This window comes from Excalfactoria chinensis, chromosome 5, assembly GCF_039878825.1.
Source record: "Excalfactoria chinensis isolate bCotChi1 chromosome 5, bCotChi1.hap2, whole genome shotgun sequence".
NCBI classification, from domain to species: domain Eukaryota; kingdom Metazoa; phylum Chordata; class Aves; order Galliformes; family Phasianidae; genus Excalfactoria; species Excalfactoria chinensis.
Window position 1 is genome coordinate 31,058,936 of NC_092829.1, and position 26,133 is coordinate 31,085,068.

A 26,133-nucleotide genomic window follows, 5' to 3' on the forward strand; every position below is an offset into this window, starting at 1 on the left:
GTAGTCCGGAGAGAGTTACCGCAGCTCAATTTCTTAAGCTTTTTTGGCCATTTGCAAACAGTTCCTGCAGAAATAAAAAAGGGGCGATGTCCATGTATGCTCCTTTTTGTTACATCTATCCACGTCATTAATTTCTTCTCTGTGGCTGATATCTAGAGAGAGAATTCAATTTAATTTGGCAGTGAAAGAGCTTGATGTAATGCTATCTGCATAGCACTGGGAGGTTCTGCCTTTGTGTCAGTCACCCTCCTCTCTACACGTTTCCAGGAGACTGGAATTTGATGCAATGACAAAAACGATTAAGATTATATGAATATATATAAATGCGGAAGGTTCTGGCAGGCGTTACATTGAGGCGTACGGGGTATGGCCCGAGGAGCCCCTTCAGCAAGCCTTCCATATACAGGTAACTACGTGCAGCGGGAGAGGAGCCGCTAAGCACAGCGCCAGCCCGGCAGCCGCAGCCAGCCCAGGCCTCCCAGTCGCTCACCCCCCAGTGGGCCACGAGGCAGGTGGCAGGCTCGGACAAAGCACGGGCTATCCCCTCTGGGGCCGACCCGCGGCACCTTCACCCCCAGGCTCCCCGTACTTCCAAACTCGTAGCGTGGGGCCCGGGGCCAGAACACGGGCGCAGGGGAGCAGAACGTACCCGGGGAGCGGCGGGGGCGACGCGGGCGCGGGACTCGTGCCGCCTGCTAGGCCTGCCGCTTGGCCGTTGCTATGGGAGCGCGCGCGGGCCGCTCGCCCCCGCCCCGCCTCTCCGGCGCGCGGGCGGCGGGGCAGGCCCTCTCGCGAGAGCTGCGGCGGGCGGAGCGGAGCGGAGAGGAGCGGGCGGCGGGGTGAGCTCATCCCGGGCGCGGAGCGCAGCCGAGCAGCGCGGAGGGTGAGCCCCGAGCAGCCGCCGCCGCAACTTTCTTGGGTGAGTTGCGTGCGAGAGCTGAGCGGCGGGCTCGGCGCCGACCCCTTCCCGTCGGATTCGGGCTCGGAGCGAGGGGGCGTGCGGGGGGGAGCGCGCCCAGCCCCGGGGTCGGCTCGCGGCTCCGCTCCCGGGGAGGGCACGCAGCCCGGAGGGAACGAGGGACGGCCGCGCATCTGCGGAGAGCCGCCCCCGGCGCGGGGTCTGCGCGAGGGACTCGGTCAGTAAGTTGTCCGCTGGGCGCTGCGAGTTCTACTTTTTCTTTTTTTTTCTTTTTTCTTTCCTTCTTCCCTCCCGTTCGCTCTTTTCCCCGGTAGCCGGCCGGGCACGTAGCGGCGTCGGTGCTGCTCGGTGCCGGCTGCACGGCGCTGGGAGGCGCGGCGGTGCGGGGCGCGTGGGAGCAGCCCGGGCCGCGCCGCGGGCAGAGGTGCGGGAGGAGGGAGCAGGGCTGCCCCCCTCGGCCGAGTTTCTCCTCTCTTCCTCCGTGTTATCCTTCGTGCGGTCTCGTCCCGACGTTCCCGTGCCGTATTGAAAAATAACTGCGTTGTGTGCATCGGGTAACTGCGACGCAGCCTCGGCTCGCTTAATGAGGAACGCACCCGCTCGTGTCTGCGAAGCGGCGACGCAAAATGGGAATTGCTCAACTTAAGCGAAGATCTCCTTGTGTAACCTTGGCTACACCGCCAGCACGTTTCGGCTAAGGGAGGCACGGCTTCACCCGGAGAGAAATACCGAGGTGGTTCTGGGGATAACGCTGCAGACAGATCGGCTTTTAAAACCTTGCCGGTGTGCAATCGCTCAGCGGTGCCGTGCTGCTGAGCCCGGTGCTGCACGCCGAGCTGGGGGCACCTGCACGCTGCAGCCCCTGCCTGCTGCACGGCCGCGACTGCGGAGCCGCGGTTGGCATCTCCTCCAGACAACAAAACCTTCGTGCTGGGATTCTGATCTTCTTAACTGCGTTAATTAATTCTCGCTAACTGTAGGAATTAAGCAATTAGCTTCCCTAAATCTAAGACATAAATCAGTTTTACGGAAAGACATCTTTTTTTTTTCCCTTCTTTTTTTTTTTTTTTTTTTTGAAACACTTCCTATCTGTAGTGGTTGTTGCGACTGGAAGCACTAACTGGGTAATATGCACCTGTATGCGCTCTGATGGAGAGTTTGGCCCCTGGGCAGGACTGGCTGGGCTGGCCTCTTTGCCTTTGGCTGGAGAGGGGAGCAGAAGGTGAAAGGAGCGAGGTGGGAGCTTTTGTGATGGCCGCAATCACCAGGAGAGATGTGTGAGCTGTGCTTCGCTGCCACAGCCGTCCTGCCTCAGGCCGTTGGGTGTCACACCAGCTATTAATCCAGACAGACTGTGGGAACTAACCAGTCATTCTTTTACTTGTGAAAACACGTGTGTTCAGTTCAGGTGAAGTTTCATGATTGTGTGCTTTATGTAAATATGATGTCTGCTGTTGATTGATTTTTGTTTATAGGTAACTAGAAACAGAAGATTATTATTATTTTCCTCCTCGATTTTAATAGGGTTTATTTATGGTCAGTTGATTAGAAGCGGTGCACATAGTTACTCAGCAGTGTATTAAGAAGGTGTTACTGATGCTAATGAAATGTTGGTACTTGGGATAGGAACCTTTTGCTCTCAGCTGTGGTTCATTGAGCCTTTTGTGCCATGAGGTCAGGGACAAGGTGGGACATCACCCGTGGTGGTGTGTGTGACTGTGCTGGCTGGAGGGCCACAGGTGTAGGGTAGGGCAGTGGCACAGAACCAGGAGGATGGGGCTGCAGCTGGGAACGTGTAATCCACCACCTATTTTTTTCTGTGATCAGATGTTTTGTTGTCATTTCACTCTAGGTTTGAAATCTCAGAAATCTTCTTTTAAGATTTGGCATTCACTTCTGGATAGCTATTTTAAAAACCATGTCCAAGTGTGGCTTCTTCTGAGTGTTTTTGTTTGTTATTCTCCCTTCAGGTTTTTGAGGAGGTGTTTTATCGTGCTTCCAGCATTCTTTTGCTGCCTCAGGAGCTTTTAGTTCTCTTATAGCTATTCTTGTCCTCTCAGTTTTGTTAAGCATATCCCATATGTATGTATCCCTTAGATTTTTCTATTTGAACTTCTTTTCCTCTGACTGTTTTGTCCTATGGTGCATGTATTGTAGAGAAGTTTCCCCCGTATCTGTATTTTGACCCCTTGCCGAGGAGGCTTCTTTTGGGCCCAAATCCTGGCTGCCTCCTGTGCTGAGCGAGTGGAGCTGCTGCCCTCATCTGAATTTCAGCCACAAGTTTCTCTTCCTAATGCTGACACTTTCAGAGCTCTAAACTTATTCTCATTGTCCCTGTGTGTCAGCCTGTTGGGAAGTTGTTGGGATCAGTTGTTTCCTTGGCTTCCGTAGTTTATTTCATTCCTCATTGGCTCCTCTAATTAGGTCGATAAGGTGTGATTTCATTGTTAGTAGCTTCTGGCACCTTTGCTTTCTTCGGTTCATTGTTCATCTCATAGATTTTTCTTCTCTCTTGTAGGATTTTGTTCTTGTTGTGAAGCGGGCCGAAGTTCCACCCGCCTGATGTAAGGTTACTTTCTGCCTTGCTCCTTGGTGGTGGGGTGGAATCACTTTTACATCATCTCTAAAAAATCTTAATCCTCCTTTTTTTTTTTTTTTTTTTTTTTTTTTAAGATTCTGAAACCCTTTGGTTGAACTTCTTGTTAATAAGTTACAGGAGAAATGCGGCACTGGTGAGGGCAGTCACTGATTGATCGGTGTGTACAAATATATTGTAAAATGTGCTAGGTCAGGCCTTGAACCCGTGCGGCATGTAAAATTAATCATGCGTTAATTATCTTGCTGTGAGTGAGGGTGAAGGATATTATATTGTTCTGTGTTTTCTTTCCGCTGAGATGCAACTTCAGTGTATCCCTCTAAACAGTAACTTCCAAGCAGCCTGAGCTTTATGTTTTACTGAGTTTAGCTTTGGATTGAGTTGGGTGCTGCTCACAGTGGGATGTTGTGGCTCTGTGAGAGTTGAGATGCCTTCTCTTTAATGGAAAGCAGTTGGTACTGAGATGGGAGCTTTACTGGCAGTGGAGGCAGTTGCAGAGGGCATGGTTGCAGAGCTGCGGAGGATTGCCACTGGGGAGATGGTTGACAATAATTCTGTGGTTTTGACAGGCTCTGATTTCTTGATCAGCTGGCGTCGTAGGATGAACACGATCTGGAGTATTTTCAGCATTGCTTTGGTAATAATTGTGCACTCTGAACTTCAGGAAGCCCTCGAGGAGTTGCAGAACTACACCTATTTCACTGTTTTTTGAACATGAATCCACAACTGAAATTGCTTTAGATGTCCATCTTCTAAGATGCAAAGCTATGTCTTTGTCTCAGTCTGTTTTAAGTCCTGTGGCACTGGTTTGCTGGGTAGGTTGTTTGATTTAGGTTTGACCACATGCCATTTATGTTAAGTGTAAAGCGAGAGACCAAGCATTTACAAGTCTTTGTTTTCTTTATGGAAGCATGCTTTAGAAAGCACATCATTTGAATGTGGCAACGTAATGTTCTCCGTTGTCCTGATAGCTGGTGAATTGTGCCCTCACCGGGTATTCTTCTGTGCTGTCTGTGATCTCCTGGTATGGAAGTGGGTTCTGTCTTGCAATTCCATGTTTGATTAATGGGATCAGCCTCAGTTAGGTTATGGAAAAGTACAGTATTCAAGGAAGAGTTGCTATGGAGAATTATGGTTAATGCTTCATCCCAGGAGATGCTTGGAGGTTCTTGTTGGTGTTAATACTTTTCTTTGGGCTCAGACTATATAGGGAGACAGGAACGTTTTCTTCACATCCTTGTGATGTGAAGGAATTTGTGACCAAATTTAGTTCAGAAGTTGTCAAAATTTAAACAAGACTCTGGCATGCAGGATCCAGTTGTTCATAAAGTCAGATAGTTCTTGATTCCTCATGGTTTTCCTCCACTGCTCAAAAGCCTCCTGGTGGTGTTTATTCTGGTGTTGTTGTTTACCTCATGGAGTAACGCCTTTTTACCTTGACATACAGGTATTTCTAGCTGGCTGCTACTGCTGCTGGGAGACAGGTGTGCTGATGTTGTACCGTTATCAGGGTGAAATCCTTTCATGTTAATCTATAACTGATGGTGTTACAGTGGATTAAAGACCTCAGCTAGTCAGAATCAGCAGGGCACAGTCTTACTCCAGCCTTCTGTACAGCACAGATCAGAAACTGAGCATAAGTTAGGGAGAAGCTACTTGTTGCCTGCTTGGTAGACACTGGCTAACATAACTCGTTCACCTCTGCTGCTTGCTCACCTTTCTGCAGTGTCACCCTGTGGCTGGGGCTGACCCCATGCTGCTGGGGCTGTAGGGTCCCCGAGTTGTGACTCCCCAGTGGTGGGGAGCATTGGCACCATTGGCATCCATCGTACTTTGACTTTTGAGTTTGAATGGCAGGCTTATTGTATGTTGAAGGGAAGTGGGATTAACATGGAGCTTTTTGAAATAGCATCAGATAGTATTTGTGAAATGACTGCTGTGGTTGCAGAACTTTCTGCACAGCAGTTGTCTGTGCCAGCAGCTCTGATGTTTGCCTGAGGTGTTCTTGGTGGTGGCAATACAAGCAGCTCTCTGTGAGGAGTTGAATGTTTTTAAACACCTGCTGTTGTTGGCTTTCCTAAATGTTGCACAGTCTCAGGAATGTTTTTTTTTTTACTCCTGGGACAATCTGAAATAATGGAAATAACATGAAGTATTCAGTTCAGGTCCACAATGGGTGGGGTTTTACTAGAGATCATAGTTCTGTTTTACACCTTTTCTCCATGTTTTGGCTCAAGGAGTGCTTTTTTTTTTTTTTTTTTTTCCTCCCACTGATTTCAGAAGTGGTACATTGGTAGCTCAGTCTTGTTAAAGAAGCAAATGATCTGGTGTGGCAGAAGAGGCTCTGGGTGAAGGCAGTGGTGCTAAGACCCCAGCTCTAGACTGTTAGTACTTCAGTAATTACAGCTAAGGCCCAACTTATCCAGTTTGCTAAACTGGGCATCTCCATCACAGGTGGGGTTTGTTGGTTTGGACCTTTATGGCTCTTAAGGGCTGGACCACATTTGGTGCACTTTGGGGTAGAGGTTGGATTTTCTGGCTTAGCATATTTTAGAAGAAACCTAGCTTGTGTATATCAAAACAATGCTTATACATTCTTGGGGTGCCCTGGTGCAGCATGTGGCAGCCCAGCATGGTGCTAAGGTTGGGCTGGCTGCATTCTGCTGGGTTTCCATGGGCTGTAGATGTTGCTGGCTGCAGCCTCCAGCAGCAGTCAGCTGTGCTCATGTACCCAGTTTAAACTGTCCTTAAAAATCAGAAGCATCCTTTCAACTTTTTTAACTAATGTGGAGCAGTTTTATGTAAGCATAGTGGGCCCATCTTGTTGCGAAGCAGAGCTGCCATTGGTGTGAGTTTATCTCAGTTTCCTGGTGCTGGCTATCATGTTGCAAACTTGCACCTGGAAACCTGATTTCTTTTATCTGTAAGCACTTAAGAAAGGCAGCTTATTTATTTATTTTCCTGGCAGAAGGCAGTGTAAGAGGAAACTTACACATCTTCAATGCTTGTCTTTTGGCAGGACCATAGCAAAACTTCAGCTCTAGCTGAAGAAGTTTTGTGGTGAAGATGAGCCTTTTTTTGGTCACTGTATTCAGATGTCACATGGTTTTGTCTGTGCTTCAAGGGGTGATGGTGGAGCAAAAGAAAAACTGCAGACTTAAATATATTGCAAGCTCAAACCTGTTGGCTTTTTACTGTTACACGTAAGTCATAAATAGTTCAGAGATAAGAACTGTAGAAGATCTTTTAGTAGACAGTGCTTTTCTTTTCACTTCCTGAATTACTAATCTTATTATTTAGTACTATCAGAACTGAAATGTTCAGCTCTATGCTGGGACTGTATTGTTGCATGCATCACGTAGAAGACAGTGCCAGACCCCACCTTTTTTGTCTTGGAGGCCTTCCCTGCTTCTGGGTTCAGTTGGGATTTCTGTCAATCTGTTGCTTGTTTGCAAATTGAAAAGACTGAAGTTGGATTTTGTGCTTTCAACCCATGCTGAAGGAATTCACAACCATGCAAAATAATGTTATGCTTTAACATCTTTAAGATAATCTAATCTTTATGAATTATGTGACATTGGCCATGATCTTTTAATTTACAAATGTGTTTAAAAGCTTGTTGGATAAATCGTCATAAAATAGTTCAATTGACTCTGTGGTATTGATCATAGAACCTGAATGAAGAGTGGGACCTGATGCTTTCCCTCAGCTTTAGTTAAAGCAAACCTTCAGAAGTGAGAATAGAAAGGCTGCAGTTGTGTAGTAGCTACTTAGTCTGTACTTTCCTTGGATGTGTTTTTCTTTGCTCTTTCCCTTCCTTTGCACTGGCCGAAGAAGGCCTTGCTGACAGGAAGCCTTCTGTCTCAACCTTCCATGTCACAGAATGTCACATGTCCCCTGCTGTTTTCCGCAGCACCTTGCATGGCAGTCATTGACTTGTGCTTCACTTAACTAAGGAAGTTCCCATGGTGTCCCCAGTTCTGTATCATTTATACTTTGCCATACAGAAAGACTGTAAGGACAATCCTTGCTATGATGCTTTTGGTAAGTTCAGATGAAAGGAGAATATGAGCATAATCTAAAAATGTGCCCTTAGTGCTGAATTGAAGAGGCCTTTCTGGGGTTTTGAGTTCTGTGGGTTTTTAGGGCATATCTATACAGGGAAATTGATGGCCCTTGATCCTCTAGAGAACTTCCCTGGAGACACTTTCACTCTCCAATTACAACTGTACAAGAAACTCCATGGAATAATTTCAGAGCCGCATGTTAATTCTTGCCTTGCTGTGCAGTTATTGCTTTATCTAGGCACAGCTAGAAGATCTACAGAGCTTACTCTGCTATGATGTATTAAAACTGTAGGGACTTCTGTTATAAACCTGTTGTAGCTAAACTTTATGTTTAGCAAAAAAAAAAAAAAAAAAAATTAATCAAGGTTAAATAATATTCTAAATAAAATTAGAGAACTGAGGAGTTGTTATTCTGACTCCAGACAGCAGTATTAGAACAGGGTAAGAATTTGTAAGCGTGCACTCCGTGTTCCAGATCTAATCACTTGTATATGTACTGTTGATGCAGTAAAGACTTTCAAATTTGTTGGTAATTTAAAGTACATCTCCAGTAAGACAAAGGTATGATAATAACCAGTAATTAAATGCTGCGAAGGGTGCTCATCACTGTTATTTTAACAGAAGTTAGTCATTATCTGCTGATTGCTGGCATCATTAAATCTCAGTTTCTTAGCATGTAAGTCAGAGCCTAAATATCTGAGGAGCTGAACTGAGGTTTTCCGTTCCCGTGTGGTTGAAATATCTTTTGTACTTGGGTTTTAAGTGTAATGACTTGCCTCAAACTGCCTACCAAGGGCAAGCTTGCAAATGTTATGGATGTGCTCTTTAGCTAGGAAATATGTTTCTTGAAAATTCAGTGGTCATGGGGAAAAGTCAATCTTGCTGAGAATGACTTAGCAGTTGTGCAGAACTGGCCCCAAGGAAAGAATCATATGCAAGGTGGATGTTGTGAAAGTATTGAATGCCCAGAGAGAGATGGCTAAAGTGCAGGAGGAAGGAAACTTTTTCTGCTCGTTTTGCTTGAAAACTTGTGCTTTATTTGTAAATTAACATGCAAACCCAGGCTAGCTATATGTAGCATTTGCCAAACAGAATCATAGAATCATGTGGATTGGAAGGGTCCTTAAAGATGGTGTATTTCTAACCCCCCTGCTGCAGGCAGGGTTGCCACCCACTGGGTCAGGCTGCCCAGGGCCTTGTCCAGCCTTCATGGCAGAACGATCAGCTTCCTTTCGGCTGTCATAGCATCCAGAACAAGCATGGTGGATAACATGCTTTTTGGTAGATACCAGTACTGAAAAAGAAAGTTTTGTCATTGAGTTTAAATATTGAAGCTGAAACTGTGCAAACAGTAAAGCATCTTTTTTTTTCTCTCCTTTCTCTTCTTTTGCCTGAGTGCTGTAATTTAGACTAACTTGAGAGAAGGACTGAAGATCTATTCAGTGTTGCACAGTGTAGGTGAAGCTAACTGCCTAAAATTCACTGTTTTCGTAAACAAGAGTGGTACTTTCATCCTGCCTGACTAGCTTCCTCTACAGCACCTTTGGAATGCATGGCTAGAAGCTGCCTGGTGGTGCCGCAGTCTGTTGAAGGTTCCTGTGGGAACCATTAGTAAATGAGTGAGCATATCGATCTAAGCACAGCTTAAGAGTTTTGATTAATTCTTACTTAAAATATAGCTATGCATTAAATCCTTGCTGTTTGTCTCTCATAAGGACATTAGGATAGCATAGGCAATGTACCTGATTGTGTGGTCTTTCACATACATTTTCTTTACATGGAGAGAGACTGGGGTTTGCAGAATGGTGCTCTGGTATTTCAGTAGCATTTTACAGGTGGCAATAAAAGCTTTTGGCTGTGCTGTAGTACGTGGGTGTTATGTGCTTGCAGCTAAAGTAATTTAATATTGGCTTTTAATATTACTTTTGAAAATGAAGTAATTTTGTGTGCAGTATAATGTAAAGTACCCTTAAATAGTGGTTGGTTTCTTCATTACAGTGTTCTCTTGCTGCCGATAAAGGAAATAGAAAAACCTTTCAGTGGCAGAAGTCCAAAGCTATTTTGCCAGGTAGAAAAATTGGCTTTCTGAAGGTGGTGGGTTTGTTTCTTTCCAAATCTTGTGTTAGTGCTGAGTGACTTGTGTGCACTGCAAGCATTTTTGATTTTCAAGTGCTAAGCAACAACAGTATCTTAATGTTTGCCATAACCATTCTTGGTTATCCTCCTAATACTTAGCTGGGTTGTCTGGAAATGTCAGTTATGTTCTTCACTTGGGAACTGGTACTGTGGGTCAGTGAGGTGTTGTGTTCTGTATCTCTGTGCTCAAAGCTAGGAAGCAAAGGTGTGGGATACTACTCAAGTGCCACTGCTGTTCCCTTTATAACCAAAGTAATTAGTGCTGAATATCGGTAAGATGAGTGTGTGCTGTATTACTAAAGCTTCTTGTTTAGTTGAGCTCTTACCACTGTCTTAACGAAGAACTGTACTGAAAAGCTGCTTGACTCTTCCCTCGCAGTAAAGCTAGAAGGGCTTACAGGGTGGCTCATGAACTGCGACTGTCCCTGGGGGCTGCAGCCACCTCTGCTGTGTGCATCAGCAGGTGTATGGCCCCAGCTGCACAAGAGAGAGGCTGTTGTACCAGCAGTACACGATGTAAGCGTGCTCTCTCCTTGGGCCTTTTTGCTATCTTGTGAATGGAAAAGAGTTGTCCCAATCTCAAGATTGTGTATAGAGAAGGCAAAGGTGTGGAACAGGCAGGCTGGTGCTTCCGGTTGAGTCAGTATGGTCTGATCCTTTCTGCATCTTCCTTCCTGGGAAGGAAACTGTGGGGAAGGCTGTGTAAATCATTTCTAGCACTGGCAGAATTGGCGATTGCGTCTGGGGTGGACCTTGATTTTCCTTTTCTTGTTCTGCCAGCTACTGATGGGGTACAGTGCGATCTCACGATAATTATGCTGCTCAGCACCGAGTGCACTCAACTTCAATTGTTTGTGGGAACTAATGAGATTGTGTTTTCATGTGATATTACTGTAGGATCAGTACCTCACATTCATTCGTTTACCTCAGTGACTTTGTGAAATAAAGAAATACTCTTGAGCAATTCATTTTAACATTGTGCATGAGGAAGCTGTACTAGTGTTCAGAACAGCAATTGTCTTCAGCTTTACATTCCAACTCCCCATGGAGGAATTTATTCACAACTAGAGCTGTGCTGCAGGTTTGTGAGCCATATCTGAGCAGTGTGGTGGCCATGTCCACACCCACCTGCATCCTGGTCCTGAGCCCCAGGGTCACTCAGCAAAAACCCCTATTCTGTGCATAGCAGTACTGAAGGCACCAGGTGTGTGTTTGAGCAAAGCCATGCTGGGGAATATGCTGACAGCGTATTGGTGAGGAGGGGTTCTGGAGTAATGTTCAAACCTATGTCCTGCCCTTTTTTTTATTTACTATTACAGTTTTAGTTCAGTGTGTCTGCATGGCATTGTGTGGCAATGGGCTGAGTTTGTAGCTTGTGCCCAGCCAACGTTTACACACATAGCACAGCACCGTGTGTGAGCTCACCAGTCTTCCTGCTCAGCAGAGCTTGCAGTGTGCTGATGTGACTGTGGTGATAGTACTGTGATCTCAAATGTCAGCGTAAGAACTGGTATGCTGCAGGAAAAGTAATACTTGGATGAATTGGATTCTCATTCTCTGTTAGGTATCCCTGTCTCAGCAAGCTCTTAGACATTTTGATCTGTATCGGTTGAATAAGAGGGAAATCATCTGTAAAATTGCAAGGAAAATAAAACAGATCACATAACAAATGAATAAAATAAAGTGTGCAGAAACTGTCAAATCTAATGTTGTTAGAAATTACGTGTAAAGCATTCCTCTGAATTGGGATTAATATTCAGTGTGGAGCCTGAGGCTGTGTTTAAGAAGGACTGTGTTCAGAGCTTGTCCATGAAGCACTTCCTGGCCATGTCCACAGATTCCACTTTCCCTAGGGACTTTTGCTGTGCCTGGCACCCAGAGTGCCTTGTGTTATTAATCCTATGCTTTTCCATTCCAGTGGGTGCATGGATAACGTCCGTCAGCTCTGATCCTGCTAAAATGTATCTGCACTGATTAGCAGTGCTGCTGAGTCAGCAGTGGCTGTTTCCTGCGTATGCAAGGTTGCCCTCAATGTTTCTAGTTTACTATGGAAATCAGTTGTGTGATCACACTGTGTGTGCCTGCTTGTTTGCTGTTCTCTTAATTCCTATTCCTTCTCTCCAGCCTCCTCTACTTTTATTAATGCGGTGGCTTTTGTTCTGACCCCTTCCTGCAGACATCACTGATATTTCGGGTACACTTAGGGCACGGCAGGCCTTGTAAGACCAGGCTGCTGAGGGGGAAAGGAGCCTCAGTTCTGGTAAGAGCTGCATGGCGGTGATGGCAGTCACTGGAGGAGCTGTGGAATTTATGTAATTGCATGGCAGAAATGTAAGCTGGAGCATGTGAGTTCTTAAATATCAGCTTCAGTTAAGTGTGGGAGAGATCTGAAGGTGCCACCAGCAAGGTGGTAGGGGGTACTGTCAGAAGAGGACATCCTGACACTGGGTGGAGATTTGATCTTCTGTCATCATCCTTTTAAATGGCTGAAGGTAAAGCAGCATTTGTAATGATGTACTCTTTGGATCACCTGCAGGTTAGGTTTGTGATGTGAGATCAGTCCCTTTTTAGAGAAGCAAAATGAAGTGTTTTATGCCCAACTATAGGGAAATGTCTCAAATAAGCTTTATGTTGGTTGACATTAGTGCCTAGTGGTAGAGGCCTCCCGTGAAGCAGTAATGGGGCCAGGCTCCTCCTCCCCATCTCCCAGTTCTCAGCTTCCTCCTCTCCATCTCAGCTGCTGCTTTGTGATGTGCAGTCTGGACTCAGTAGGCATGTCTCCCTCTCCATCACTTCTCAGAACAGAGGTCTTTGATCCCTTTTCCCTTAGTACACTGAGGAGGTACAGGTCACGCCACCTGCGGTGATGATTTGCACGACCTGATGCTAGACCATAGGGAACCATGAATCCTTTAGGTGAATAACTTGTTTTTTGTCTGCCATGGTAACACACTTTTGCAGCTCAAGTGGCAGTAGTCTGCCATAAAGTTTGAGTCTTTGTCAGGTGCTCTGTAATGATCAATACTACAGGGCCTGCTGTAAGACAGCCCTTTCCTATGTGTGGGAGGGGGGAGAAAAAGATCAGAGAAAACTGCTTTAGTTGGTGGGATCAGCATACCCAAACTTATGGGAGGGTTACAAAATTAGAACACTGGTTCGATGGTGCTATGATCAGGGCTTTAGGATTCCCAGTATTGGATCAGAAGTACAGTGGTCACATCATGGAAAATATTGATCTCATAAATTATTTTTTGTTTTAGTTAAAGTGGAAAGAAAAAGCGCAGATAGTTGTTGTTAAGGGTGATGAAACTATGGTTCAGTATCTTCAGTTACTTCTAGATGAGTTTACAGATGTTTTAGAAAGCTTACTTTACAGTTTTGTTTTCTAACTGCTAAGTAATTTAAAAACACAGTTTGCTTTTGTTCAACATTTGAATGATCAAGGAAAGGATGTGTGCATTGTACAACCACTGCTGTCTAAAATAGTGGAAGGATGCTTTCAGATGTAGTGAATGTGAGTCTCCACCACATTTATCTTCGTTTTGTTCCTCATTTATTCTTAATGTTATGCCAGAACCTATTTCTGATTTTGTGAAAAGAAAAAATAATTCAGCCTTAGTGAAGCAGACTTTTTTCTTGTGTTCTCTTTAAGCTTCTTGATATATTTGTGTGTTGTTTGTTTTTTAAATCTGGAGAATGTTCAAAAATAATGGGTCCGTTAAAGGAAAAGATCTTAATGGGATCATAAATGTTCTGTTGGCTCTTTCTTATTAAACATGCTATAGAAATTGAATCTCCTTCTGAAGTCATTTACATATTCTTCAGAGTTGACCTGATTCTACCACAAGCTGCTGATTGTCTTTCAGAATGTGAATTGGTCTTATCTTTTTGAGACTTCTGACCTTTCTTTAAATCATTTGGAAAAGGGAGAAATGTAATCTCAGGTTGTGACTGAAGTGGGAACTTTGTGGTGGTTTTCTGTTCTACTTGAAAATGCCACTCAACATCTGAAGGTCATTTCAGACAGAGGGGGTTCATGAGCAGTGTTGTGGGTGCCGAAGCCTGGGTCTGGAAATGCTGCGAGAGACACGTTAGCTGTTGCTGCAGTGGTGGGAGATGACTGACAAAGCAGTTTCTTAAGGACTTGGTTTCAGAGCAATTTTTGTGGTTGTTTTTTTTTTTTTTTTTTTTTATTTCCAACTCTTAGGAATTCCATTTAAATTTTCTCTTTCTGTAGTGGTATTATCAGCGAAGTTTGGAAAAAGAGTGATTTTTCACTCTCCTAGAATTGTTCTTCTGTTTGATTTCTAGAAGCTGAAGGGCCTTTCTTTGGTGTGATAATGGGATTTTAATTGCTTAGCGTGCATTTACGGTAGGATTGTCTGGAGGCAATGTGCAAATAATCTGTATGAGAAGGGCATAATTCTGCACACTGTCATGGTTTTGTGCTGTCAATATTCTACATTATGACATCATGTGCGGTATGAACTGTTTTGGTGGTATAAGAAAGTGTAACAGAGGGTATGTGGAAGTGTAACAGAGGGTATGTGGAAGTGTAACAGAGGGTATGTGGAAGTGTAACAGAGGGTATGTGGAAGTGTAACAGAGGGTATGTGGAAGTGTAACAGAGGGTATGTGGAAGTGTAACAGAGGGTATGTGGAAGTGTAACAGAGGGTATGTGGAAGTGTAACAGAGGGTATGTGGAAGTGTAACAGAGGGTATGTGGAAGTGTAACAGAGGGTATGCGGAAGTATGGAAGGTTCATGCTCCAGATCTGTGGAATGGCAGCATCCCGAGTACTCAGCCCTTGGAGGAAACTACATATCCCAGGGGACAACGCGGCCAGAGATGAATCACCAGAGGAGGAGGACACACATATAATCTCGCTCCCAGGCTGGAACGTCCCTCTTTTCGCCCTGTCTTTCGCTTTGGAGCGCTCCATCCCTGCCGTCTCGCTCTATCAGCAACGTTCCAGCCTGTCGCCTAGAGATTGCAGTAGGCCCCCGGTTCTCCGGGACTCTTTTTCTCTCTTTCTTTTTCTCTGCCTTGTTTGATATAGTAGTTGTAGTTATATTGTATCATATTGTGTCTCGTATTTAGTAAAATAATTTCTTTCCTTAGATTGCTGCCGTTGTTTTTGTTCATTTCTCCCCTTCTAGGGGCAGCAGCCTCTATCACGGATAAATCTAGATAACCCGATTACACACACTCATCTACCTGCAGACCTTCATGTGTTTGTGGAGGCCCCATCCCTGACAGATGCAGTTATCCCTTGGCTCTCAGGGTCCTCCCATCACAACGTGCTGCCCTGCACAGAGTAAAGGTGCCTGGGACATTGCCCAGTTTGGGCATCTCCAGAGGTGGAAGCTCTGCAGCATTCCTGCCTGACCTGTTCCTGCATTCAGTTACCCTTGGTGACATTTTATTTTTTGATGTCAGCAAGATGTTTCTGTTGTTTAATGTGATGCAGCTGTATTTCTGAATGCTGTTTGAGCACAGTGCCTGCCAGGAGCCAAGGGAAAAGGTTCTCCAGGATGCTATTCAGAAATTGCCTTTCATTGTTTGATTTCAGTTCAGTTTGTGAGCCATATCTCAGCAGCAAGCTGGAGCTATTCAGTGGATTTCTTTATTAGTTCAAATTCACTTTTTGACCTATTAGTCCAATGCATTTTGCCTTCTGGAAGCTTTCAAAGAATGCCATTTGTATCAGCAGTATTCTGCTGGCCTGTGGGAACAGGTGGCATTATCCTTTTGCAGGTGTGCACAGAAATGTCCTGTCTGTGGAGGTTTGGCCCACCTGTGCCTTCCATCTGAAACTTGCCATTGAAGGATTAGTTTTCATGCATACACACAAGTCAGCCTACTAGAGGTCTGTGTTTTCTTTTCTCTGGAAACAGTGTCTTTTTCCCTATTGGGGGGAGGGGGGGGAATGGATTGGGAGGGGAAACAAAGAAAAATGCATAGTGCAGCCTCTGTTAAGGCTTGGTATCATACACTGAACAGGACTTAATTCCAGGACACTGATGTTTTGTGTGCCTTGCTGTTTGTTTTTCTCTTCACCACACTTCCATTGATAGGAAAGCACGGTTCAGATTTACAGCAACGCTTCTTAGCTGTTTATGTGTGATGGTTATTTTGTATCAAATTTGATTCCATCCACACAGGTGGTTTGGGAAACCTTGCTCTCTTGATGTTAGTGACGATGTTAGTTTCAAAACCTTGAATAAACAGAAAGCAGCAGTAAATGTGGAGGTGAACTTTGATGGATAAAACTGGAGCTGTAGGCTGCAGGAGGTCTCTGGAGACCACCCAGAGCACAGCCTATGTAGTACAGAGCTGTACAGTGGGAGTACAGCTTTGGTGAGCTTGGCTCAGTCCTTGCTGCAATCTCCCTGGAGGCTGGCATAAAAGCAAGGTGACTCACCCAAACCTTCTGCAGAGTGAGAAACCCAAGTGACCCAGCTTCACTGCATTCATCATGCACTTCATCCCCAGCCACTTTATGGGCCCTTTGCTGAACCTGCTTCACCATGAATTCCTAATGCACTCCAAAACTGAGCCACCATTGCAGGAACATTGAATAAAAGTGAACATCACTTGTTGGGTTTAGGCAGTGCTGATGAGCTCTGCGAGGCAAATGCTGTTGTTTAATCTTTCCTGTGGTTTGAGATGTGATGTGCTTTTGAAAATTTCTATTTTCATCCCTAAATGCGTGAGAAACTTTTGATTGAATGACTTTTACCATATCGCTGTTTCCAGAAAGCATTATTTATGTTGTCTGGCTTGAAGGAGACTTTATAATTTGTAGCCAAACGTGTTCCATGCAGCTGCAGATTTAATCAATATATTTTACTGCTCTTAGAAGTTTTCTTTTCCTCCTAAATTGAACTGTGTGATTGCAAATCATTTTAGTTATTCTACTGATGTATTTTACTTGGTGTAGCATGTTATGTTGGTTTGTATTGTAGTTCTTCAGCCCTGCCATCAAACAAGCCATTGTGGTTGTCTGACTTTCAGTGGAAAAAGTAATTTTCTGCCCACTTTATTCCTAGCATCTTGTATCAGCTTTCAATTTATAAATTACCGGTTGCTTGATCTGCATGCAAGGATGCACTTTGCACCATGTTTTAATGTGTTGCCATTAAAATCAATAGAACTCATGCCAGAATAAATGCGTATGGCAGAAATGTGAAAGCAGGCATTCTAAGAAACAGTGAATAGGGGCTGCAGTAATGGTGGTGGGGAGCAGAGAAGAGACAGTGAGTGTATTTTTAGCTGGGGTGGGTCGATCTTCCATGTGAAACCATGAGAAAAGGCACTTTGTCCTTGCTGTTCCTATCTCTTACTACAACGTCTGTGACATCTCGCAAGCTGCGCAGTGTCTGCAGAACAGAGCTTGGTGTGGTGGGAGCTGTCACAGTGTAGAGCTGAGCTGGTGCAGAGCTCAGACCCTTAGCCTTGGGCTTGATTCGGGCCTCTCGTGGTAAGGCTTTCAATCATGCAACTTTGTTTTTTGCCAATGACTAACTGCTCTTGCTAAAACTTGCTGGGCCCCAGCACACACTGCTTTTTGGCAGCCGTGCTGCTAGTGCTTTGGGCTGGCTGCTGGCTGGCTCCATCACTGGCTTCATTTGTAAGTTGCTGTGTGGTGTTTTAAGGATGTGTGCCCTGGCCAGCTTGCAGCCTGTGCTTGTCACGGCAGTCTTGCCTTTCACCTCATGGGAAGTTTTATCTGGGGTAATTATGTATAATTGAACCACTCTTTCTATCTTGCTAATGTTACCTTTTCTTCTTAAATACATTGGCGGGCACTGATGAGATAAAAATGTGAACTGCCTCTATTTGATTAGTTTTGTGCTTCTTAGATTATTTACATGATTCTTTTCATTCACCTTGAAATTAAGTGGCTTGTCATTTGAAATTCCAACTAGCTGTTGTTTCCTACCTCTGATTGTTTATTTTTTCTCAGTGAAAAAGAACTTATTAAAAAAAAAAAAAAGAAAAGCATTTTTTGTATAGCTTTTTGTGTTCACTTTCACCTTACTCTGTAATTACAAATGTGGACTTTCTAAGTGATGATTTGTTCTTCTAGAATCGCTTGTATAAGTATGGCACTGTTCATGAAACTGTTCTGTGTTAAAACTGCAGTTAAAGCTTTCTTCAGGCTTTTTTGAAAAACGCAGTGCATGTAGTGTTTATTTCCTCCATTCGTTTTCCTACCAGCTTCACATGAACAGTGTTTTTTCCCTTTGCTGCTTTCAATTCACATGAAGAAAAAGTTAATCCAATGTATTCATGATTACAAACTTTCTCAAGTTTGAAAGCTTTAAATGTGTTTCTTACAGAAACTTTACTGTTCAGGAGTAAAATATTCTAAAACAGCACTGGCTGTGGACATGGCAATTGTTGATTTATGTATGTGGTTCATTAACACATCAGGAGAAAGCAATGCTGCAATTTTAGGATGGGGAGTCTTTGGGTTAATTTATATAAAATGCATGGCTTTTATACAGGATGCTGTAGATATGATGCTTTTTGGTGAAGATCTGATGTCCTGGATCTTGAAATACCAATTAGTGTTTGTATTTTGAGGGCTGAAAGATAGGAAATGAAAATAACAGGAAAGGAAATAAAAATGTTCACATTTCCGACTTGAGTTTCCTCTGCGTGAAGTGTTAGAGGAGTATGAGTATGGAATTGCTAGTTAGCGCAGATAAGAAGATGATGAAAATTGCAGTGTGGTAAACTTGAATTAATTTTTCTCTCCTCACCATTCTGTACATTGTTAAACATTTTATTAAAACTGGATTATGTTAGTGGCGAAATATTACATCGGATAGAAATACTTGGTTTGCATCCTTAGCCAGCCCTTGGGCTGAGAGGAAGACACACATACAAATGGGAATTGCTGTGAATGTGCTTCCTGCTGCTGTCCTCTCGGATAGTTAAATACTGGTCTGTGCTGGGGCTGGAATATGCCAGATAGTAACGGGGGTCATTCTGACTTTTGCTGAGAAGGCTGAATCTGGAACTCTTTCTGGCTGTTCTTGCATTTCAGTATATACTCAGTTCAGGTTTTATTATGGAAACTAAATGTGCTGGAAAGCAACTGTAGGCAAGGCGAGTGCAGCTTTAAAGTTTCCAGTAGATTCAAAGAATGAATCTAGCAAATGTGAATTTAATTTTGAAATTCTTCACTATCAAAAATTCCAAATTACCACCACTACCAAAACACCAGACTCTTCAAAAGAGCAAACCAAAACACATCCAGCCTCAAGAGAACCTTAAGAGAAATTTAATTCCATTTTGTGGAATTAAGACAGAATTAACCAAGCTATTGGTTGATGACCACTGAGAGAGCAGAAACATGGAAAGGCAGTAGGGATGTGCTGCTGCTGAGCTTCAGACCTGTACCAAGTTGTCTTTTGGTTGAGAGCCATTACTAAGGAAAAATGCTTCCAAGTGCCACACTGCTTTATAGGTTGACTTCATTGCTTGCTGCATCTCCTGAGGGGTAAACATTAACTCCAGCCTGCAAGAAGATGAAGCAAGAACTGATGAGAATGTGTTCCACCTATAATCAATCTTGCTTATTTTAACATTGAGGTGAGTACTGTGTGGTTGTTTTTTTGTTTTTTGTTTTTTTTGCTGTGTTATGATAATGGTGTTCAGTTAAGTTATACATAGACAAATCCATCTTACATATATTTGCTGGGACATAGGTATTTCATTTCTGGAATTTTACTCAGTGACAATCTGGTCATTTGAAAACTAACAGAGAAATTGACTAAAAATACCTAATCCTGAAGTAGCTCTGTGCATCTAGGTATGTGAGACTATTGCTGTAGCATTACTGAGAGATGGCAAAGGATATATTAAATATAAGAGGAAGGTTTTTTAGAGGGAGAAGAAATGAACAGAAAAAAACTCACTGGTGGTTTCTGTTAACATCTACATCCAATGAATTTTTCAAGTGCCATTTAAAATACCAGCTTCTTCAGAATCAAATGCGTAGGTTGCTCTGAAATTAATGCCTTCCGTGGAAACTACAGTATATCCTAAGAGCACAATAGCAGTATTTGAGAGGGCAAATTCTCATCTATAAAACACTGTTTTCCAGCATAGTCACCATCATTACCTATGCATTTTTGCCAGCAGTAGACAAGAGCCTGCATGCCTCACTCTTAAAAGTCGGCACTGGTGTAGATGACCCACTGTTTCACAGCTGCTGTGGTGGCACTGTTGCCATGAAAATATTGACCATGCTGTCCATCTTTCATCAGTCCAAACAGATGGAAGTCAGAAGGCATCAAGTATGGACTATGAAGTCACTGGGTGTGGTAGGACAGTCCAGCCAAGACAGGCAGTGTGCTTTGCAATCTTCAAACTGGGATGGGTCCTGCTGTTCTTGTGTTGCAAGAGAAAGGTTGTCTTCTTCTCTGGCCTGACTCTGGAAGCTCAGGCCTTCAGCTCACAGTGCATCAGTTGAAGTTGATGGCTTGTTGGGTTGTAGGAAATCCAGAAGGATCGCCCCTTTCCTATTTTAAAAGACAGCATACATCACTTTACCTGCGGAGGGCTGTGACATGAACTTCTTCTTCAGTGGGGAATTCACATGTCTCCACTTCAAGGACTGTTTTAACTCTGACTCAGTGCCGACACTGTGTCCCATCACCAGTAATGGTGTGATCACCCTCAGTCCTGTTTTGGTTCAGTAGACCCTGACAAATCTGTATATGATGTTTTCTGTTCCTGTATAGTTGTGGGACCCACTTGGTGCAAACTTTGTGATATTCCAATATTGCCACCATTGTTTCCAATGCATTGAAGCTGATATTCATCTCTGTACACAGTTGTCTGGTTGTATTCTGCCAGTTGGTATGGATGAGCTGATCGAGACACTCTTTGTTTCATGGTGTGATAGCTATGAATGGCTAGCTGGAATGTTGCTTGTCTTTCGTTTTGCCGTTGCCACTGCTGAAACATACCACTCCCTAACTGAGAGCCTGTGCTTTCACCTGCTGTTTGGTCCCTGTAAATGTTCAGCAAGTATCAATGAATGTCAGTAGGTGCAGATTTTTCCACATGGGGGAATTCAGTGTGAGTGATGCACCCTTTCTTCATATGCTCTTCCATGTTAGACACCATTCTGTCAGACCTCCCCTCTGCTGCAGTCTGTCACATGGCACAAAATGTAACGGAATTGTTGGGGGAAGGTTCAAGCCCTACTGCCATGCTGCCATTGTCCACCTTTGATGCCACGGGCCCATAAAATAGGAGGTTTTACTTTTGAAGCAAACCTCATAGTTCAGAACTGCTTTTCACTGCTTGTTCAACTGGGTGTTCCTGCTGTGGGATGTGAATGGGGGATGTGTTCAGCAGGCAAGTGTTCAAACTGATTGTTCAGCTAAAGGATGATCTTGCCAAAAGGGCTTTTTGTGTTCAGAACAAATTGCACAAATTGATTCCTTTTGTACACCTAAAGGAATATTGAAGCATATGGCACATCTGTAATTGAACTTGCCGTGTAGTTACATTGACTTTCACGGTTCACTCTGTGATACGCAGACTGAATTGCTTATATCAGGCATGTCCAGCCTGTGGGCTGTGAGCAAACTAGGAGAGCTCACGATGTGCCTAAGAATGGCAACCACTTCCATTGAATCTGAAGCATTACTTCTGCAAAAGTAATGTCATATATCCCACTAGGTTTATGTTTTTATTGTTCTCTTTTCTGTATGTTTTTTATTAAAACATTAAAATTGGTGTTGTTACTTAAATACATTTGCTGGAGTATGTTTTATGAGGGCAGATCTGAAAGTAGTGCCTCCTATTTTATGATGTTGGCCTGCTATGTCAGAGGTGGATGTTGGTGGTATGGCAGTAGAAGTTGAACCTTCCCAACATTCCATTACATTTTGTTCCGGTGTGACAGATGGCAGCAGAGGGGCAGTCTGACTAAATGGCATCTGATGTGGAAGTGTAGATGAAGCAAAAGTGTGTCGCTGAATTCCTCCATGTGGCACCCACTGGCATTTATCGATACTTGCAGAGTGATTGTGGAGACCAAGCAGTGGATGTGAGCACAGTGAGAGCGGGTGGTGTGTTACAGCAGTGGTGACAGTGGGTCATCTCTGCTGGTACAGATTTCTACAAGCACAGCATGCAGGCTCTTGTTCATTGCTAGTGAATACACATAGCTAATGGTAATGTCTGTGTTGAAAAAGAGTGTTTTGTTGCCGAGAATTTGCTCTGTTAAGTAGTGTTACTGTGCTTTTTGTATTTGTTGTTATCATTTCCATGGAAGTAAGTAGGAGACATTATTTTCAGAGGAACCTTCATAGATGCAGCCCTGACCAATTAATCTTCAGTCAGTGCGGCACAGGCAAGCCAAAAGATTTGGTACTCCTGGTGTATATGATTACAGCTGCGGTTGAAATCTTCTTGATAAGATTTGTTTCAAGAGAAGAATTTTAGATTTATTGATTTTTTTTTTTTTTTTCTGTCATGATGTTGTTGAAAATATCACATCTCCAACTTCTAGTATGATTTAAGTGAAAAACTTTGTACTAGATATTGACTATGACAGGGATAAGAGATAAGGTTTTAAAGATTTTTGTGTACCTACAGTTGTATTGAGGAATTGATGAGCAGGATAAGAATTCACTGAGCTTGCATAAACCTGACTTGGTACCGTAATACAGAATGTATTACTTCTGGTGTGCAAGTGGAGAGAACAGGCAATTATGAAGGGTGAAAGGCAGCAAGCAAGTCCAGCTATTTTCTGTTTCAGCATAGGGTAAAACATCATTGAATACTTCAGTCTCTGAAATGGTAGTGGGTGGACATGTGGAGCTTCCACAATACAAACCTTTGGTGGTAGAATACTAAGTTTGTGGAGGGATTGTCGATGTATTTTCTGGCATCCGTTTGTTCTGAAATCTAAGAATATGAAGTGCAGTACGGGCTGTGAAAGCTGTTGGAAGCTGAACGTTTTTTAAAATTGGTTTTAGTCATGGCTGTTAGTATGGAGTAACTTTGGGGAGTTGGTTTGGTTTCAAAATATCCTCAGAGGATTTTCTTTTGAGCTTGAATAGCTTTTTATCTTGTCAGGTCTTAAAGTTTTGGCTGATAAATTTTGTGGCACATTGTAAAGAAACTTGAATTCATTTGAGAAGGAAATCTCCTGTTTCTTTTGAAGATCAAATCCGAGGAGTGCAGTTAGACCATGCCTGGATTTTCTCTGCTATTTCTCATGATTTCTTTTCCTTTGTAGCAATTTCACTGTAACAGTTTCTGACCTCCTATTGTGGAGGAGTTTGTTGTTTAAGGAGTGGGAAGCAGAATAACTTCAAATGACAAACAAACAAAATGAACCAACTAAACAAAAACACCAAACACATTTATAAGGATTTGGAAGGGCCTTGATGGATCTCTTCCATTTGTACGTAACTTTTTTTTTCCATGCAATTCCAGATTGGATTTGGCTTAAATTTCACAGGTTTGGCTTAATATTGTTTAAACGTAAAATTTTTCTGTGCTCGACATGATGGAGAACAGGTGAAAGTGATTTGCTCTGTGTGCAGGTGCATTTCAGCATGTTTACTAGAAAGAGAGGATAGCTGAAGGAGGGAGTTTTACATTTACTGTGGAGTTCCAGATAGCCAACAATAGGTTAGGTCCTCTTTTCTTCTAAGAAGTCCTTAAAAAGGTCCTAGTGTATTGAGTTCAGTCATTCTTCTCTAAAACGATTTGCACTTTCTTAGTTAGAACTTGTGTTGGTTTTGATAGAAGAATTTGTTGTGATTTTTCAGCATTTCTGAGATTCTTGTCACCCAACCTAAAGTACTTGGAGAGAACCTGCATTAGTTTATTGCATGAAGGGGGATCATTTTTCTGAATGGTAGCGAGCATGTTTTGGATGTGCGAAGTAAGAGAATGTGGCTTAGACAGAAAAACAGCTGTTTTTTTTCCTTTGGTTGCTGTGCTTTGCAGTTTTGATGCAAGGTGATGTCTCCTAAAACAATTTATTTAACAGTTGAGGAAAACGACTGAAGGCTTGGACAGTGCACTTCATGATGCACCTACTTGTCAGACTTACACTTGAAATTGAATTATGACTGGAGTTTGTCACTGAAGGTGCCTGCTCCAGGAGCCTTGACTTTCCCCTGCTCTGCATAGGGCCTGCCCCTCAGGTATGTTGTTGCACCATGCAGCACTCTGTCTTCTGCTCTCAGATCTGCTTGCTCAACTGAGAAAGCAGCAGAGAGAGACTGCTTGCTGATGAGCAAGATGGTTGCTCATCAGACCACATCCTAAAGGTGGTATAGCAACTTGAGGTATATTTGCCATCTCTTGAAGACCAGCAAAGCTGGTAAGTGCTTTGGAGAAGGGTGAATCAAGCTGTAAATGAGAAGTCACTTACTTGAAAGCTGGCATAGCCTTTATTTGTAAAACAAGCAGAGTATAGGTTTTGCAAGTATAGAGAAGAAGCTGTCTCAACTTCTGAGTGAATTTGCAACTACAGTAACTCTTCTGTAATGCTTTCGTTTTTTTACACCTGTCTGTGTTCAAATGAGGGTGCTGACTGAGGCTGCTGTGGGTCATTTTGGACACTAGAAGCTGAGCTGAGACAAACAGACCCTTTCTTTATGCAACGTGCAGCTGCTGGATGAGAATAATCTAGTTATGTTCTAGGCTGTGTCTGAGATCTGTATGTGACTGATCCTTTGGTGCTCATTTTTCTTTGCCCCCCTGCTGGGGTGCATCCCTCCTTTCATTTCTGAGTGCAGTTCTGAGAAGAAAAAAGCCTCAAGAGCATCAGTGGTTTGATGTATTTATGATTTTCTTTGCATGTTCCTGTTGTGAAGCCTACTATTCTCCTTTGTTTTTCTCATCTTTCAAAACTACATTACAATAGCATGGCCATTGCTGCCAATCTGTGCAGGGCAGATTGTTTCTGTGAATGCATTCCAACAGGTGTGTTGTTTTTGTTTTCCTGCCATTTATTTTGCAATTTAGTATGAACATAGTACTTTACATCTGTATGTCAGTCCAGTTTGAACAAGTTCAGCTCAAGTAGTGGTTGAGTTGTGGTTTTGAAGGCACGACTGTTTGGCAGCCTATGTCTGTAAATGCTTGGGTTCTTTCAGCACATAATATTTTGGGGCAGTCATAGTGCAATTGCATAATCTTAAATTATGTGCTTTACAAATAAGAAATGATTGTAAGGATTGAATGCAAGCATGGAGCAGTTGAAAACTTGATGCATGCAAAAGAATCTGAGTTCTTGTCAGTGCACCATGCTTTTTTAAAAAGGCAGTCTGTTTGTGAGGGCATGTCTAGTTCAACCTAACATGAATCTTATTGATGCCAGAAGAACATGAGAGATTTCTTTCAGTTTCTGTAGGATTTCCTTAACGCAATATGTTGTTCAGTGTTGTGGCACTTCACTCTTCCCCTGCCCCAAACCTTTCATTTAGTATAAGTAAGAAAATTAAGGGGAAGTTCTACTAGTATTCAGTGCATGTTTTACCATAAAATGAATGAAGCTTTTTTTAGGATCCGAGAGTTGTTTTGCTTCTTATTAATGAAAGCTGTTCTCTCTGTATCAGTTTTGGAAGCTGTTCAGGTTTAGCCTTAGGTAGTGCTAAACTGGTGGCTAACAGTTCTCCTTTTTCTCACTTTGAGAAGAAAATGTAAGGATTGTATTATTTGTATTATTTATGTAAGTATTAGCAGTTCTTTTTGAAGTGTTTTCTTAGCTTCAGCACTGCCAGAGTTGGAGACAACAGATTTGAAAATGTTATATTAAAAACTGTCCATCTTCTGTGTATTTGTGCTACCACTGCTTGAAATCAAAGGATAATTTTGGCCTCAATGTTGTCCAGTGGTTGCATTCATTATGCACTGTGGGGAAAAAAATGCTCTTAGATTTGTTTTTCAACACTGCTTATCTGTCTGGGATTTCTCCAATCCTTTTATGATGTAATGTCATGGATAATATTTTCCACTTGTGCTTTTCATATTGTTTATGCTTTTAGCTCTTCTTCTTACCCCTCCAGAGCCATGGGCTCCCAGTAACTTTTTGATGTAGGAAATCTGTACCACATCTCTGATTGTTGATTATATTTTCTGTAGTTTTTCTGCCTGAGCGATATGCATAGAGTTACAAACAGTAATCAAGAAGAGCTGCAGTACATTGTATGTCATGGTTATTTCCATTTTGCTTTCCTTTCTGAAATACCCCAGTTTCTTCCCATGCCTTTTGGTGGTGTGAAGCTGATTTATTTTAGTGAGGAAGTCTTTTCTGGAAGGATAAAACATGTGGAGCCTCATTATTGTGATCGTTCCCTTCAGGTTTACCAGTGTGGGTCCAAGCATGGACCCTGGGGTATTAGTGTATATTCTTTTT

General features: G+C 43.1%; 1 protein-coding gene across 6 annotated transcripts in view; it reads left to right on the plus strand.

Annotated features, from left to right (window-relative positions):
* The first annotated feature begins 271 nt into the window (after nucleotides 1-271).
* Nucleotides 272-26,133, plus strand: part of SIPA1L1 (signal induced proliferation associated 1 like 1) — a 187,249-nt gene continuing 161,387 nt past the window's right edge. For 2 of the 6 annotated variants that reach the window (XM_072339362.1, XM_072339367.1), the window contains exon 1: nucleotides 779-919. The gene's annotated coding sequence lies outside the window, so the exon portion shown is untranslated. Of the gene's footprint in view, nucleotides 407-778; nucleotides 920-1,010; nucleotides 1,137-2,204; nucleotides 2,328-26,133 lie in introns of those variants that run through there. The other 4 variants (XM_072339363.1, XM_072339366.1, XM_072339365.1 and 1 more) reach the window with 4 other exon arrangements.